Below are 19,229 nucleotides of genomic sequence, written 5' to 3'. Positions count from 1 at the left end.
GAACACTTGGAAATCACACATAGACATAAAAAAAAAGAAAATAAAAATCACACACAACACAAAAAGTAACCACTAACCTTTTGGTGTGTATCTTTCTGGTAGAGTCCCTGTGAGTATGTGTATGGGTGTAAATGTGTATATATACATACACTGTTTGCTTTTTAAATTCTTTTTGATATATTTGTACCTATTTATGGGGTACATGTAAAATTTTGTTAGACTCATAAAACTTTCTGGTATGGTCCCTATGAGTATATGTGCATATATAATGATCAAGTCGGGATATGTACAGTATCAGTCACTTGAGTGTTTATCATTTCTATATGTTGAATACATCTGAAGTCCTCTCCTCTAGCTATTTAAAATATACAATACATAAGGCCACGTGCAGTGGCTCACGCCTACAATCCCAGCACTTTGGGAGACTGAGGCAGGTGGATCACCTGAGGTCAGGAGTTCGAGACCAGCCTGACCAACATGGTAAAATCCGGTCTCTACTGAAATACAAAAGTGAGCTGGGCATGGTGATATGCACCTATAGTCCCAGCTACTAGGGAGACTGAAGTAGGAGAATCACTTGAGCCTGAGTGGCAGAGGTTGCAGTGAGCCGAGATCACACCACTGCACTCCAGCCTGGGCAAGAGAGCAAGACTCTGTCTCAAAAAAAAAAAAATACAATATGTAATTGTTACCTGCAGTCTCCCTACTCTGCTGTTGAACATTAGACATGTTTTCTAATTGTGCACTTGTACTGTCTTCCTTCGTAAGATTAACTTTTTTAGTTTCCACATATGAGACCGTATGATGTTTGCTGTTCTGTGCCTGGCTTATTTTACTTAATGACTTTCAGTTTCATCATGTTGCTGTAAATTACATGATTTTATTCTTTTTTATGGACAAATAGTTTTCCATTTGTGTGTGTGTGTGTGTGTGTGTGTGTGTGTGTGTGTATCACATTTTCTTTATCCATATCTGTTGATGAATACTTAGACTGGTTCCATGTCTTTGCTACCGTGAATAGTGATGCAATAAACCTGGGAGTGCCATGTATTTCTTTGATATATTGATTTCTTTCCACTTTGGATAACTACCCAGTAGTGGGATTGCTGGATCGTATGGTATTTCTATTTTTAGGTGTTTTAGAAATCTCCGTGCTGTTCTCTGTAGTTCCTATACTAACTTACATTCCCATCAACAGTGTGCAAGAATTCCCCTTTCTCCATATACTCACTAACATAGGCTATTTTTTTTTCTTTTTTCTTTTTTGAGATGAAGTCTCACTCTTGTCACCCAGACTGGAGCACAGTGGCGCAATCTTGGCTCACTGCAACCTCCGCCTCTTGGGTTCAAGCGATTCTCCTGCCTCAGCCTCCAAAGTAGCTGGGATTGCAGGTGCCTGCCACCACTCCTGGCTAATTTTTGTATTTTTAGTAGAGATGGGGTTTCACCATGTTGGCCAGGCTGGTCTGGAACTCCTGACCTCAGGCGATTCACCCGCCTCGGCCTCCCAAAGTGCTGAGATTACAGGTGTGAGCCACCGCGCCTGGCCATTTTTTTCTTTTTAGTAATAGTCATTATAAGTGAGGTAAGATGATATCTTACTGTGGGTTTGATCTACATTTCCCTGGTAGTAAGTGATGTGGAACATTTTTTCATATATGTCTTGGCCAGTTGTATGTCTTCTTTTGAGAAATGCCTGTTCTCCTTTGAGCTTTATTTTTTTTTTAATGGAATTACTTGTGCTTTTACTGTTGAGTTGTTTGAATTCCTTCCTTGTATATTCTGGATGTTAGTCCCCTGTTGGATGAGTAATTTGCTAATATTTTCTCCCATTCAACAGGCTGTCTCTTCACTCTGTGGATTGTTTCCTTTGCTGTGCAGAAGCTTTTTATTTAATGCAGTCCTATTTGTCTATTTTTGTTTTTGTTGCCTGTGCTTTAAGGTCTTCACCATAAAATCTGTGCGTAGATCAATGTCCTGAAGTGTTTTCCCTATGTTTTCTTCTGGGAGTTTTATAGTTTCAGATCTTATTTTGAGTCTTTATCTTGAGTTGATTTTTGTATATGATGAGAGATAGAGGTCCAGTGTCATTTTTCTTATGGTCATCCAGTTTTCCCAGGACCATTTATTGGAGAGGGCATTCTTTCCCCAGTGTATCTTCTTGATGACATTGTCAAAGATCAGTTGGTTGTAAGTAGGTGCATTTATTTCTGGGTTATCTATTCTGTTTCATTGGTCTACATATCTACTTTTATACCAATACCATTCTGTTTTGGTTACTATATTCTTATAATATATTTTGAAGTCAGGTAATGTGATGCCTCCAGCTTTGCTCCTTTCACTAGGATTACCTTAGCAATTCTGGATCTTTTTTAGTTTCATATAAATTTTAGGATTTTTTTTTCTATTTCTGTGAAAAATGACATTGGTATTTTGACAGGGATTATGTGGAATCTGTAGATCAGGGAATCCTGGTTATTTTAATGATATTCTTTCAATTCATGAGCATGGGATGGCTTTCCAATTTTTGTGTCCTCTTCAATTTCTTTCATCATTATTTAGTAGCTTTCCTTAGAGAGATCTTTTACCTCCTTGATTAAATGTATTCCTAGGTATTTTATTATTTTTTGTAGCTATCACAAATGGTATTGCCTTCTGGATTTCTTGTTTGGCTATATTGTTATTGGTGTATAGAAATGCTACTGATTTTTTATGTTGATTTTTGTATGCTACAACTTAACTTCATTTGTTCATCAATTCTAAGAGTTTTTTGGTGGAGTCTCTTGGTTTTTATAGATATGAGGTCATGTCTCCAGAAAGGGGCAATTTGATTTCCTTCTTTCCAATTTGGATTTTTTTTTTTTTTTTTTTTTTTTTGAGATGGAATCTCAGTCTATTGCCCAGGCTGGAGTGCAGCGGCGCAATCCCAGCTCACTGCAACCACTACCTCCTCGTTTCAAGTGATTCTCCTGTCTAAGCACCCCGTATAGCTGGGATTACAGGTGCATATCATCATGACTGGCTAATTTTTGTATTTTTAATAGAGACAGTGTTTCACCATGCTGGCCAGGCTGGTCACAAACTCCTGATCTCAAGTGACTCACCCACCTTGGCCTCCCAAAGTGCTGGGATTATAGGCATGAGCCACTGCGCCTGGCCACTCAATTGGGATATCTTTTATTTCTTTCTCTTGCCTGATTCCTCTAGCTAGGAATTCCAGTACTATATTGAATAGAAGTGATGAAAGTGGGCATCCTTGTCTTGTTCCAGTTCTAGAGGAAAGGCTTTCATTTTTTTCCATTCAGTATGATGTTAACTGTGGGCTGGTCACATATGGCCTTTTAATTTTGAGATATGTTCCTTCTATGCCTAATTGTTAACAGTTTTTATCACAAAGGAATGTTGAATTTTATCCAATACTTTTTTTGCATCTGTTGAGATGATCATGTGTTTTTTATGTTCCATTCTTCTGATTTGATGCATCACATTTTATTGACTTGTGTATGTTGAACCATCCTTGCATCCCTGGGTTAAATCCTACTTGATGATTGTATATAATCTTTTTGATGTATTGATGAATTCAGTTTGATAGTATTTAGTGGAGGATTTTTACATCTATGTTCATCAGGAATATTGGCCTGTATTTTTCTTTTTTAAATTGTGTCCTTGTCTGTTTTGTTACCAGGGTAATGCTAGCCTTGTAGAATAAGTTAGGGAGAATTCCCTTCTCTTCAGTTTTTCGGAATCATTTGAGGAGTATTGGCATTAGTTCTTCTTTACACATTTGGTAGATCTGGCAGTGAATCCATCTGGTGTGGTCCTGGGCTTTTCACTACTCATTATTGACCTGTTCAAGTTTTGTTTTTTCCTGATTCAATCTTTGTAGGTTGTACGTGTCCAGGAATTTATTCTTCTAGATTTTTCAGTTTGTTCATATAGTTGTTCACAATAGTCTCTGATCTTTTGTATATCTGTCATATATAAGTTGTAATGTCACCTTTTTTACTTCTGATTTTGTTTACTTTGGTCTTCTGTCTTTTTTTTGGTTAGTTTAGCTAGTGGCATATCAATTTTGTTTATCTTTTTGAAGAAACAACTTTTCATTTCGTTTCTCCTTAATATTATTTCGTCTCTATTTTGTGAAGTTCTGCTCTGATCTTTATTATTTTTCCTTCTGCTAATTTGGGGTTTGGAATGTTTTTGCCTTTCCAGTTGCTTGCGGTTTATTGTTAGGTTGTTTATTTGAAATCTTTCTGATTTTCTAATGTTGGAGTTTATTGCATTTAGCTTCCCTGAGCACTGATTTTGCTGTATCCCACAGACTTGGGTAGGTTGTATTTCCATTTCCATTTGTTTCAGTAAGTTATTTAAATGTTCATCTTAACTTCTTTATTGGCCCAGTGGTTGTTCAGGAGCATGTTGTTTAATTTCTCTGTATTTTTACAGTTTCTAAACTTCCTCTTTGTATTGAGTTTTAATTTTATTCCATTTTGGTCTGAGAAAATACTTGATATTATTTTAATTTTTTAAACAATTCATTGATACTTGTTTTGTAGCCTAACATATGGTCTGTCCTGAAAAATGTTCCATGTGCTGGTGAGAAGATGAGTATTGTAGTTGTTGAATAAAATGTTCTATAGATGTTTCTTAGGTCCCATTTGGTCACAAGTTCAGCTGAAATCCAATGCTTCTTTGTTGACTTTCTGTCTAGAGGGTCTGTCTAATGCTGACTAAGGTATTGAAATCCCCCACTATTACTGTATTGGATTCTCTGTAGATCTAGTAATATTTGCTTTATAAATTTGGGTGCTCCAGTGTTGAGTGCTTATGTATTTAGCCTTATTATATCCTCTTGCTGGACTGATTTTTTTTTTTATCATTGTATAATGACCTTCTTCGTCCTTTTTTTTACTGTTTTTGACTTAAAGTCTTCTGTTTTATCTGACATAAGTGTAGCTATTCCTGCTTCTTTTGGGTTTCTGTTTGCATAGAATATCTTTTACATTCCTTTACTTTCAGTCTATCTGTTTAAAGCACAGTCTAGTCCGGATGCAGTGGCTCACACCTGTAATCCCAGCACTTTGGGAGGCCAAGGTGGGTGGATCACAAGGTCAGGAGTTCAAGACGAGTCTGACTAACATGGTGAAAGCCCGTCTTTACTAAAAATACAAAAAATTAGCCGGCCATGGTGGTGCATGCCTGTAATCCCAGCTACTTGGGAGGCTGAGGCAGGAGAATCACTTAAACCTGGGAGGCGCAGATTGTGGTGAGATTGCGCCATTGCACTCTAGCCTGGGCTGCAAGAGCAAAACTTTGTTTAAAAAAAAAAGTGCAGTCTATATGTGCAATATCTGTAAAGCATATTTCTTTTTTCTTTTCTTTTTTTTTTTTTTTAAGACAGAGTCTCACTCTGTTGCCCAGGCTGCAGTGCTATGGTGCAATTTGGCTCACTACAGCCTCCACCTCCTGGATTCAAGTGATTCTCCTGCTTCAGCCTCCTGAGTAGCTGGGACTACAGGTGCGAGCCACCACACTCAACTAACTTTTTGTATTTTTAGTAGAGACAGGTTTTTACCGTGTTGGCCAGGATGGTCTCCAACTCCTGACCTTGTGATCCACCCGCCTCGGCCTCCAAAAGTGCTGGGATTACAGGAGTGAGCCACCGCACCTGGCCAAAGTGCATTTCTTATAAATAGCATATAGTTGGATCAAGCTTTTTATCTATCCAACCAGTCTATGACTGTTAATCAGAGAATTTAATCCATTTAGGCTGGTCCGAAGGTAGTGAGTTATCTCAATTGATTATTCACAGTCAGTTACAGATTGAACTCCTTGTTCTACTCTTCCCCAATTCTCACCACTGCACTTGATTAGTCTTAAAAAAAAAAAAAGAAAGAAAAAAAAAGAGAATTTAATCCATTTATTATTGATATGTGAGGTTTTGTTCCTGTCATATTGTTAATTGTTTTATGGTTTGTATTCATTTTTTCCTTTCTTTTTATCTCAGGGGTTGTCATCGTTTGGTGGTTTTCTGTAGTGGTACCGCTTGATTTTTTTCTCTTCCTCATTTATGTGTTGCTTTTATATTTTCCTGTAGTCTTTATATTTTCCAGTAAGTCTTATATTTTCCTGTGTTTTTATAATGGTAAATGTCCTCTTTTCACTTCTAGGTAGGACTCCTTTGAAAATTTCTTGTAGGGCTGTTCTAGTGGTGATGAATTCCCTCAGCTTTTATTTTTCTAGGAAAGACTTTATTTCTCTTTTACTTATTGAGGATAATTTTGCTGGGTATACTATCCTTAGATAGCAGATTTTTTTTTCTTTTAGTACTTTGAATATGAATATAGAGTCTCATTCTCTCCTGGCCTGTAAAGTTTCTACTGAGAAACCCACTGTTAGTCTACTGGGGTTCCTTTGTAGGTGACTAGTTTCTATTCTCTTGTTCTTTTAGAGTTTACACTTTTTCTTTGGACGATTTGACTATAATGTACCACAGAGAAGACCTTTATGCATTGTATCTGTTGGGGGATGTCTGAGCTTCCTATATCTGGATGTCTAAACTCTTGCTAGGCTTGGGAAGTTCTCATTTTCTATTTCATTAAATAGGTTTTCTAAACCTTTTGTTCTCTCTTTGCCTCTGGGATACTGATAAATATTTGGTCACTTCATGTGTCCATATGTCACAAAGTCTCTGCTCATTCTTTTAAAATCTTTTTTCTTTATTTTTGTCTACCTGGGTTATTTCAAAAGACTTGTCTTCAAGTTCTGAGATTCTATTGCTTTATCTAGTTAATTGTTGAAGCTTTCAAATGTGTTTTGTATTTCATTCAGTATGTTCTTCACTTTCATAATTTCTGTTTGGTTCTTTTTCATGATGTTATCTCTTTGATAAATTTCTCATTCATATACTGGATTGTTTTTCTGATGTCTTTTCATTGTTTGTCAGTATTCTCTTGTATCTCACTGAACCATTTTAAAAAACTATATTTTAAATTCTTTTTCCAGGAGTTTATAAATTTTTTTTTATTGAGGTCTATTGCTGGAGAATTGTTACGTTTCTTTGGAGGTGTCATATTTCCTTCCTTTATTATGTTTCATGTTACCTTATGTTGATATCTGCAAATCTAGTGTAATAGTCATTTCCTCCAATTCTTTGAATTTGCTTTCAAAAATTCAAAGGGGAGGATTTTTTTCCTGAAAATGCAACTATGGTTCTGGTTGGGTAGCGCCCTTTGGCTTTGATTCTGGATGCATGTGGTAGTTTAAGAAGAAAGTCTTCTTCTTAGTTGTAAACAACATCAGTGGTATCTGTGATTTCTTTGTGGCTTAGGGTGTGGTTATTAGTTAGGGCTGTGGTGAGGCTTTGCTGGGGACGGCAATGCCAGGTGGGCCAGTCTTCAGGCCCAGTGGTGGCAGTGAGGGACTAAACATGTCTGTCCTTGAGCTCCAAGGTGGCACATCCTGGCACTGATGTTAGCAGGTCCAGGTGGGCAATTTTGGGGCTTCTAGGTACTTTACTTGGATGCCAGTGGTGGTGGTAGTGGGCCAGGTGAGTGGGTGGTTCTTGGACCCCTGGTCAGCCAGCATAGCATGGGTGATGACAGTGGCAGGACAGCCCTCTGGGGTGCTGGTGGTGGCTGCAATGGGCTGGGAAGGCCAGTCTCTAGGTCCCAGGGCAGCAGGTGGCCTTTCTGCCTCTCTTCCTTGCTTTAGGAGTTTCCTGCCACTTTTCTGTTGAATTCCAGCATTCTCTCTTAGATGATCTACTCGAAATGTGATTATTTCCTATTTTGGTTCTTCTTAGTGAAGGAGGCAAGTAACTAGTGCCTCTAGTTAGCCCTCTTGAAGCCCTCTCCCCATACGATTTTTTTTTAATAAAAATAAGATGATATTGCTCATACTATCTTCTTAGTTTCCACATCACTGATATTTCTTTTATCAGTTTCCACATCACTAAAGTCTGAGACCACCTCTCTCAGCTCTTCGCTGACGAACCCCTTCATCTGCTGTCCTTCCCACTTCAGTCTTTCCTACCCTAATTCTTTTGCAAAGCTTCTCTGTGGAATCAATTCCACTCCTAAACCCCGCCAGACATTGCCTTGTACACAAAGGAAAGAGGCCGTGGCCTCTGTGCTTGAGGAGTTTGGGATCTCTCTGGGAGAAGACAGGAGCGCATGGCTCCCTGGAAGGCAGCAATGTGCAGGCTGGCACCTGACTGGCGGGGATTAGCCGAAGACACAGAATGGACACCAGAGTGGGGAGAGTTGTTTAAAAAATAAGGTAGAGTCACAGACCGAAACAATTAACTGGACTGTCACAGATTTCACCGTTTAATAATTTTACAGCAATTTAAAGATTTGACTGATGTGCTGGACAGTTTCTCTCTCATTTTAGAAAGCACTGTTTTGCCTGCCTTGAGCTGTAAAACCTGCCACTACCCTGTGAATAAGGTCAGCCACACATATTCATAATGCTGCTAACAAGGTGTCCACTCAAAATGCAAAGTGGAAGATCACCCATCCTGTGGGCTGCAGTATTTTGGTAACATGCAGTTACTGGGACTCCCAGAGGCGTGAAAGGGAGAATTTCACGTGTGGGATAGTCGTCACGAGGGGAAAGTCACTGTGATAAAAATCAACCTCCCTATTATGTGAGAGGTGAAATAACGTAAATGGCTAATATTGAGAAGTCTCCTCTTTTTTGGGGGGGCGGGTACATTCTTTAATATGCCAATTACATTTCTGTATTTTTTATTACTCAGATGACTTCACAGTTTTATCCTGTTCATCAGCAGATATTTATATGTACAAATCACAAACATTTAAATTTACAAATATGCCTGGGTCTGTTTCTGGGCTCTTTCTGTCCCCTTGGCCTGTCCTGAACCAGCACCACACTGGTGGTCTTATAACTTTACAAATCTAGATAGTGGGCAGGTCCCCACCACACTCACCTTCAGGAGTGTCTTAGCTACTCTTGGTTCTTTGCCTTTCAACAGAAATTTTAGGATTCATCAAATTCCACAAAATCCCCCTTGTGATTCTGATTACAATCACACTGGATCCATGTATCAATCCGGGAGAAAACAACATGTTTGTGATCTTCAATCTTCCTGGCCATGAATGTATTTATTTTAGGGTATTCTTTAGTGGTCTTCAAAAAGGTTCACAATTTTCTCTGTACTCATCTTGCAAATAATTTGTTAGATATATTCAGAGCTGCTGGAAGTACATCTGCATATTCTTTTTCAGCTTTTGCTAAATACCAAATGGTCAGGGGGCTAAAGAGATGTTTGGCCAAAGCTGTCACCCATGCTGGATATCAGAAAATTAAATAAATGTCTGAAACACAAGATTTAATATTAACTTTTATTAGAATTTTTATTATTTTATTTATCTATTTATTTTTGAGACAGAGTCTCGCTCTGTCACCCAGGCTGGAGTGCAATGGCGCATTCTCGGCTCACCACAACCTCTGCCTCCTGGGTTCAAGCAATTCTCCTGCCTCAGCCTCCCAAGTAGCTGGGATTACAGGTGTGCACCACCACACCTGGCTAATTTTTGTATTTTTAAGTAGAGACCAGGTTTCACCATGTTGGTCAGGCTTGTCTTGAACCCCTGACCTGGTGATCCACCCACCTCTGCTTCCCAAAGTGCTGGAATTACAGGCATGAGCCACCGCGCCCGGCTAGAATTTTTATTTTATGCAAAATATTTCAATTTTGTTACTAAAATTTTAGTATCACAATTTTGCTTGATGTTATCACGTAGGAATGATCAGTTCCCTGAAGGGACAGTTGCTTGTGGCCTTGCAGTTACCAAACTGCACATTTGCAACGCCTTTACTTTCAAATCAGGTAAAAAAAGGAAAAGCAAGATGTTCTTGTGGTGCATCTTCTTTTCTCTAAAACTTTCATCTTCACATTTTTTTTTTTTTTGAGACAGAGTTTTGCTCTTGTTACCCAGGCTGGAGTGCAATGGCGCGATCTCGGCTCACCGCAACCTCCGCCTCCTGGGTTCAGGCAGTTCTCCTGCCTCAGCCTCCTGAGTAGCTGGGATTACAGGCACGCGCCACCATGCCCAGCTAATGTTTTGTATTTTTAGTAGAGACGGGGTTTCACCATGTTGACCAGGATGGTCTCGATCTCTTGACCTCGTGATCCACCCGCCTCGGCCTCCCACAGTGCTGGAATTACAGGCGTGAGCTACCACGCCCGGCTCATCTTCACATTTTTAATGTATTTTCAAGTTGTTTGTATTTAAAGTCAGACTGTTGCTCTGTCATCCAGACTGGAGTGCAGTGGCATGATGACAGCTCAATGCAGCCTTGAACGTTCAAGCTCGTGGGCTCAAGCAATGCTCCACCTCAGCCTCCCAAGCATCCAGAACTACAGGCATGCAGCACCACACCTGGCTTATTATTATTATTATTGAGACAGGGTCAATATGTTGCCCAGGCTTGTTTTGAACCCCTGGCTTCAAATAATCCTCCTACTTTGGCCTGCCAAAATGCTGGGATTTGAGCCACAATTCCGAGACTTATTTATCTATTTTTAATTGACAAATAATAATTGTGTATGTTTATGGGGTACAGTGTGATGGTTTGATCTATGTATACATTGTAGAAAGAGTCAGTGAAGCCGGGCGCGGTGGCTCAAGCCTGTAATCCTAGCACTTTGGGAGGCCGAGGCGGGTGGATCACACGGTCAAGAGATCGAGACCATCCTGGTCAACATGGCGAAACCCCGTCTCTACTAAAAATACAAAAAATCAGCTGGGCATGGTGGCGCGTGCCTGTAATCCCAGCTACTCGGGAGGCTGAGGCAGGAGAATTGCCTGCACCCAGGAGGAGGAGGTTGCGGTGAGCCGAGATCGCGCCATTGCACTCCAGCCTGGGTAACGAGAGCGAAACTCCGTCTCAAAAAAAAAAAAAAGAAAGAGTCAGTGAAGCTAATTAACATATCCACCACCTCAGCAACTCATCATTCTTTTTTACTATGAGAATGTGTTGTTGTTGTGTGTTTTTTTCTTTTCTTTTTTCTTTTTGAGACAAAGTCTCGCTCTGTCACCCAAGCTGGAGTGCAGTGGCTTAATCTCAGCTCACTGCAACCTCCGCCTCCTGGGTTCAAGCAATTCTCCTGCCTCAGCCTCCCAAGTAGCTGGGACTACAGGCACCTGCCACCACACCTGGCTAATTTTTGTATTTTCAGTAGATGGGATTTCACTATGTTGGCCAGGCTGGTCTCAAACTCCTGACCTCGTGATCCGTCCGCCTCCGCCTCCCAAAGTGTTGGGATTACAGGCATGAGCCACCGTGCCCAGCCTACTGTAAGAATGTTAAAAACCTATTCTTTTAGAAATTTTGAAACATACATCATTATTAACTGTGGTCGCCGTTCAGTGCAGTGATCACTAAGACTCACTCTTCCTGCCTAACTGAAACGTCGCACCCTTTGATTAGCATTTCCCTGTTCCCCATCTTTCTCCTTCCCCACCTCACCCCCCGGCCTCGGGAACCACCATGACACTGTGTTTCTCTGTAGGATTGACTTTTTAAGATTCCATATATAAGTGAGATCATGCAGTATTTTTCTTTCTGTGCCTAGCTTATTCAAAGTAGCATAATGTACTCCAGATCCATCTATGTTTTTTAGCACGACAGAATTTCCTTCTCTATTAAAGGCTGAGTTGTATTCCATTGTGCATGTTCACCATATTTTCTTTATCTATTTATCTGTCAATGGGTGCTGAGGTTGCTTCCGTATTTTGGCTACTGTGAGCAGTGCTATGGATGAACGTGGGAGTGCAGATATCTCTTTGACATGCTGATTTCAATTCCTGTGGCTCTGCAGATGGCTCCCGACTTACAATCTTTCAACATTGTGATGTTGCAGAAGTGATACACATGGAGTATGCTTATAGACGTACAATGGGCTCTGTCCCAATAATGCCATCATACATAGAGGTGCAACTGTATACCCAGAGGTGGGATTGCTGGATCATATGGTAGTTCTATTTTCAGTTTTTTGAAGAACATCCTTTCTCTTCTCCACAGAGGGTTCACTAATTTACAGTTCCCCCAACAGTGTACAAGGGTTCCCTTCCTACATGTCTTCACCAACACTTGTTATCATTCATCTTTTTAAAATAATAGCCATTCAAATAAGTGTGAGGTGATACCTCATTGTAGTTTTATTTTTTATTTCCCTGTTGCTTAGAAATGTTGAGCATTTAAAAACATTCTGTTGGCCATTTGTATATCTTTTTGGGTTTTTTTTTGAGACATAGTCTTGCTCTGTCACCCATGCTGGAGTGCAATGGTGCAATATTGGCTCACTTCAATCTCTGCCTCCCAGGTTCAAGCAATTCTCCTGCCTCAGTCTCCTGAGTAGCTGGGATTACAGGCATCTGCCACCATGTGCATCTAATTTTTGTATTTTTAGTAGAGATGTGATTTCACCATATTGGTCAGGCTGCTCTTGAACTCGAGCTCAAGTAATACATTTGCCTCAGCCTCCCAAAGTGCTGGGATGAGCCACTGCATCTGGCCTTGTATGTCTTCTTTTGAGAAATGTCTGTTAATGCCCTTTGCTCATTTCACAATCAGGTTATTTGTTTTCTTGGTATTGAGTTGTTTGAGCTCCTTATACGTTTTGGGTATTAAGCCCTTATCAGACATATGGTTTGCAAATATTTTATTCTCATTTGTAGGTTGTCCCTTCATTTTATTGTTTCTTTTATAAATGACATTTTATTTTTTATTTTTTATTTATTTATTTTTTTGAGACGGAGTTTCACTCATGTTACCCAGGCTGGAGTGCAATGGCGCGATCTCGGCTCACCGCAACCTCCGCCTCCTGGGTTCAGGCAATTCTCCTACCTCAGCCTCCTGAGTAGCTGGGATTACAGGCACGCACCACCATGCCCAGCTAACGTTTTGTATTTTTAGTAGAGACGGGGTTTCACCATGTTGACCAGGATGGTCTCGATCTCTTGACCTCGTGATCCACCCGCCTCGGCCTCCCAAAGTGCTGGGATTACAGGCTTGAGCCACCGCGCCCAGCCTTAAATGACATTTTAAACAAATTACATTTTCTATTCATTGTTAGTATATAGATATCCAATTGAATTTTGCATATTTGTTTTATACCTAGCAAACTTGACAATTTTTAAAAATTTTGACAATTTGTCTATGTATTTTGGAGAATCTTTATGAAACTACCATAACAGCTGTAAATGACAATTTTGTCTTTTCTTTCACAGAATTATACTCTGTATGGCTTTTTCTAATTTTAGTGCAATGGCAAGGGTCTCAACAATGTTGAACAGAAGCCTAGCTACCAGGCATCTTAGTCTTGCTTCTGACTTTTAAAGAGATTGCTTTTTAACGTTACTTCATTCATTACTCAGTTTGCTGAGTTTTGCACAGATAGCATGGGAACAGAAAATTGCAAACCCCATATTTCTTGATTCAATGAGTCCTATATACTATTATTCAGCCTGCCTCCAAAAAAATCAAGTACATGCCAGAGATTAGGGGCCTCTTATTAGCATTTGATATACAAAATCTTGGGAAGGTGGAGTTTTTTGACTCAGATAGGATAAGAAATCAAGGATAAAGCTTGGAAATATTTCTGAGACATCTGAAGATATGGAGACTATGAATATTTATTTTTAATTAAACTGTGGTGAAATGCATATAACATAAAATTTACCACGTTAACCACAGTTTTGTGGCTTTAAATGCATCCATTGTTGTGCAACCATCACCAATAGTCATCTCCACAACTCTTTTGAATCTTGTAAAACTGAAACTCTATACCTATCAAACAACAACTTCCCATTCCTCTATGTCCCCAGCCCCTAGCTACCACCATCCTGCCTTCTGTGCCTGTTAATTTGACTACTTTAGGTGCCTCATCTAAGTGGAATCATAACTATTTGTCTTTTTGTGACTGGTTTATTTTGGTTGGCAAAATGTCTTCAAGGTTCATCCATGTTGTTAGTGCATGTCCAAATTGCCTTCCTTTTTATGCATATTAGGGTCATCCTGGGAAACATAACCAGGAGGATAGCTATCCATATCTACACCTACATCTACAGAGAGTGATTTATTATGGGAATTGGCTCCTGTGCCTATGGAGGCTGAGAAGTCCCACCATTTGCAAGTTGGAGAACCAGGAAAGCTGGTGATATAGGAGGGCAGCCTGAGTCTGAGGTTCCCACAGTGTTGGTTCTTCTACTTTCTCCTGGGTTTTTAGTGCTTCCTGGGGCAGCCAGTGCTTGGAGCTACCTACTCCACCAGCTTGCTGGTGCTACTTCCATGCTTTCTTTTGGTTAGAATTTGCATGATGTATCTTTTCTCACCCCTTTGCCTTTTAACTGCCTATGTCACTACATTCAAAGTCAATGTATTGTCGGTAGAGCACGATTAGGCATTTTCAGGTATTTTGATGATCCTCTTTTCATTGGTGTACTTAGATGATCTACATTTGATGTAATTATTGGCGTGTGTAGATTCAAGACCATGATTTCATTAGTCGTTTTCTACTTGTTCCTCTGTTCTCTATTCACCTGTTTCCCCTTTTCCTCTTTCTTGTTATTCGAACATTTAAAATTTTCCATTTTAATTTGTGATTTTTAAACTATCTCTTTGTACAATCTTTTTAAGGAATACTCTGGGGACTAGAATGTTCACATTTAGCTTTTCACAGTCAAGTTACAATCACCATTTTAACACTTTAAATGGAATATAGAAAGCTCATTACTACATAGGGTACTTTATTCCTTCTCCTTTATGTTATATTTATCTTATATGTTACATCTGCATACTTTGAAAAAACAAATCAGACAATGTTGTAATTTTTGCTTTCAACTGCCAAACAGTTTAGAGAACAGGAGAGAAGACTAGTCTTTAGTAGACCCCCTCATCCATGGTTTTGCTTTCTGTGGTTTTAGTTACCTGACGTCAACCATGGTCCAAAAATATTAAATAGAAAATTCTAGAAATAAAGAATTCACAAGCTTTAAATCACATGCCTTTCTGAGTGTGTGATCAAATTTCATACCATTTTGCTTCATCCCGCCTGGGATGTGAACCATCCTCTTGTCCACTCTATCCATGCTGTATGTGCTGCCCATCCGTTAGTCCCTCAGTTGCCATCTTGGTTATCAGATCAGCTATTGCATATCACAGTGCTTGTGTTCCCATAACCCTTGTTTTATTTCATCATGGCCCCAGAGCACAAGAGCAGTGATGATGGAAATTCAGATAGACACACCAAAGAGAAGTAAAATGCTTCCTGTCAGTGAAAAAGTAAACATATTTTACTTAATAAGGCAAGAAAAAACTTATTGCTGAGATTCCTAAGACCTAATGGTAAGAACAAATCTATCCATGAAATTATGAAGATGAAAAGAGAAATTCAAGTTAGTTTTGCTGTTGCACTTCAAGTTGCAAAAGTTACAGCGAGGCTGGGCGCAGTGGCTCATGCCTGTAGTCCCAGCACTTTGGGAGGCCGAGGTGAGTGGATCACTTGAGGTCAGGAGTTCAAGACCGGCCTGGCCAACATGGCAAAACCCCAGCTCTACTAAAAAATACAAAAATTAAGGCCAGGCGCAGTGGCGCTAATGCTTGTAATCCTAGCACTTTGAGAGGCTAAGGTGGGAGGATCTTGAGGTCAGGAGTTTGAGACCAGCCTGGCCAATATGGTGAAACCCATCGCTACTAAAAATATAAAAATTAACTAGGCATGGTGGTGTGAACCTGTAATTCCAGCTACTTGGCGGCTGAAGTGGAAGAATTGCTTGAACCCAGGAGGCAGAGGTTGCAGTGAGCCAAGATCATACCACTGCAGTACAGCCTGGGCGACAGAGTGAGACTCCATCTTAAAAAAAAAAAAAAATTAGCCGGGTGTGGTGGTGCTCACCTGTAATCCCAGCTACTCGGGAGGGTGAAGTGGAAGAATTGCTTGAACCTGGGAGGCAGTGGTTGCAGTGAGCCAGTAAGTGCTTAGTTAAGATGGAAAAGGCATTACATTTGTGGATGGAAGACATGAACAAAAACGTGTTCCCATGGATGGCAACCAGTTTCAGTGCCATCCATGGTCCCAGACATCCACTGGGGGTCTTGGAATGTATTCCTTGCAGGTAAATGGGACAACTGTGTTATATTTACCCAGACGGTCCAAATTTCTGTCTAATGCTATTTCCTTCTGCTTCAGAAACTCCCATCATAACTTATTCAGGGACAGTTTTGTTGGCAATGAATTCTCTCAGTTTTGCTTCATCTGGGAATGTCTTTATTTCATCTTAATTTCTGACAGATACATGTCACTGGATATAGAATTCTAGGATGGCAGCCCTTTTCTTTCAGCACTTTAAAAATGTCCATTTCCTTCTGGCTTCCATGGTTTCTGAGGATAAATTGACAGTCATTTGAAAGCTTGTTACCCTGTAAGTAATATGTCATTTCACTCTGGTTGCTTTCACATGTTTTGTCTTTAGTTTTTAGCTGCTTGATATGATGTATCTGAGTGTACATTTCTTTAGGTTTATCATATTTTGAGTTCACTGCACTTTTTAAACCTCAAAAGACACTGAGATTTAGGCTTTGGTCACATGGAATTTTTCAGCCATCAGTTCTTCAAATACTTCTTTTTGCATCACACCCTTTCTTTGCTTCTTCTGGGACTCTGGTAGCATGAATGTTACACATTTTGATATTGTCCTACGAGTCCCTGAAACTGTCATTTTTAAAATCTTTTTCCCTCTGTTATTTAGATTGGATAATTTCTACTGGTCCTTCTTCAGGTTTACTGTCTCTTTCCTCTGTCATTTCCATTCTTCTTTTGAGACTATCCATTGAGTTTTAACATTTTCCATGATTGTATTTTGTTATCATTTTTCTCCATTTGGTGTTTGTTGGGAAAGGCAGTCACATGCACGGAGTCTTTTGACCCCCTTCAGGCTGCATGAAAATGGGCATTGGGCCTAGAAAACTTCCTTACCAAGAAATAAAGAGCCTATGCAGCCTGTGTTGGGCTCTTCACATTGGGTGGGGATGTCTTTCCCTGTTTCAAGTTCCATGTGTGCTTTTTAATTTAATTAATTTATTTTTTTGAGATGGAGATTTGCTCTTGTCACCCAGGCTAGAGTGCAGTGGCACGATCTTGGCTCACTGCAGCCTCTCCTTCCCAGGCTCAAGTGATTCTCCCACCTCAGCCTCCCGAGTAGCTGGGATTACAGGTATGTGCCACCACACCAGGCAAATTTTTGTATTTTTAGTAAAGACAGAGTTTCACCATGTTGGCCAGGCTGGTCTTGAACTCCTGACCTCAGGTGATCCAACCACTTCAGCCTCCCAAAGTATTGGGATTACAGGTGTGAGTCACTGTGCCTGGCCCATGTGTGTTCTTTTGTTCAGCCTAAATGTATAACATCAATAAGCCTCAGACATGGCCCAGCTTTCAGTGTTTCACACTCCACAGGGGAGAAGAAGGGACCCTCTTCTGCAGCCTGAGAGGGGTGCATGAAAGCCGATTACCCTCATTGGCTGCCAGAGTGGTCCACAAGCCAGGGGACGGTACACACTGCTAGAGCTGGTCTCACTCCATCTCTGTTCTGCTATGAATTAAGATGTTTTCCTACCTCATGCTTGACTGTTTTATATTACCTTTGGTGACCCTGATACCAAGATATAGTGGGCAGAAGAGTTTGGATTTCTTTCTGGCGGTCAGCATTGCGATGATCTTTGCTATTCTCTATGTGGTTGGAGTCCTCCCTGGTATTGATAATTGGTGTGTGGTGTCTGCTCAGCAGTTTTTATTCACATCTTCTGTGTCTTTGCTGTGATGTTCCATATTTCCATTCATTCCAAGAGTGCTTGGAGCATTTTTATAAGAGCTGATTTAAAGTCTTGTCAGGTGGTTCCAACATCTGTGTTATCTCAGCATTACCACCTGTTGATTGTCTTTTTCCATGTAAGTTAACATATTTACTGGTTCTTTTTATATATATATGCTTTTTTGAGACGGAGTCACGCTCTGTTACCAAGGCTGGAGGGCAGTGGCACGATCTCAGCTCACTGCAGCCTCTGCCTCTCGAGTTCCAGCGATTCTGCTGCCTCTGCCTCCTGGGTTGCTGGGATTACAGGCACGCAACACCCCTCCCAGCTAATTTTTGTATTTTTAATAGAAATGAAGTTTCAGTATGTTGGCCAGGCTGCTCTTGAACTCCTGATCTCAGGTGATCCGCCTGCCTTGGCCTCCCAAAGTGCTAGGATTACAGGCAAGAGCCACCATGCCTGGCCTTATGTTAAGTAATTTTGGATTGTGTTTTGGATAATTTGAATATTATACAGTATTCTAGGTCTTGTTTGAATTTTATGGTGTGATCTCAGCTTACTGCAACCTCCGCCTGCTGTGCTCAAGCAATTCTCCTGCCTCAGCCTCCCAAGTAGCTGGGATTACAGGCGCATGCCACCATGACCGACTAATTTTTTCTGTATTTCTAGTAGAGACGTGGCTTCACCATATTGGTCAGGCTGGTCTTGAACTCCTGACCTTGTGATCCACCCACCTTGGCCTCCCAAAGTTCTGGGATTACAGGCGTGAGCCAAGGTGCCCAGCCATGAAAATCATACACATGTTTCAAATCAGATCTATGCATGTGTAGTTCAGGGGTCAGCCCAGATGTTCATAAACAGCTTCATGGATTCAGTGTTCTAAGCTGTTTTTCTCCACGATGCCCTAGCACTTTTCAAGTGTCCTGGAGGAAATTCGAGCTTTCCTCTCCTTGTCCTGCTGTCCAGGGCCAACCAGAGAAGAGAGGAAAGGAAGCTGACATGTGCCCCACCCACCCCAGTGTCCCAGCTCTCCACGTGCAGAGGAAGGTCTGGCTGCCAGCACAGCTCAGGCTCCTGGGGGTGGGTCCTTCTGGCTCCTGCTGCCACTGCTGCCACCAAAGAATTACTTAGGAGTTAGGACGTAAGTAAATATATACGTATTTTTAACGGGAAATTTCTGAGTGTTAGGAGACCTTTTTCCGATCAATGACTCAACCCAGAACTTGAGGGTCTCTGAGGCCATCTGTATTCATACCCTCCAGTCTGGATTTTAGGCTGATTGAGTCTAGGCTGAATGACGCTGAAGGAAAGCATGGGAAACTCACTGCCGCTTCAGTGGAATTTAAAATGCTGTTCTTCTTCCCAATGTAACTGTTACTATTTAC

The sequence above is a fragment of the Sapajus apella genome, unplaced genomic scaffold (assembly GCF_009761245.1).
Source record: "Sapajus apella isolate SASKATOON/1434 unplaced genomic scaffold, GSC_monkey_1.0 scaffold155, whole genome shotgun sequence".
Classification (NCBI taxonomy): Eukaryota; Metazoa; Chordata; class Mammalia; order Primates; family Cebidae; genus Sapajus; species Sapajus apella.
This window is presented reverse-complemented; position numbering follows the sequence as displayed.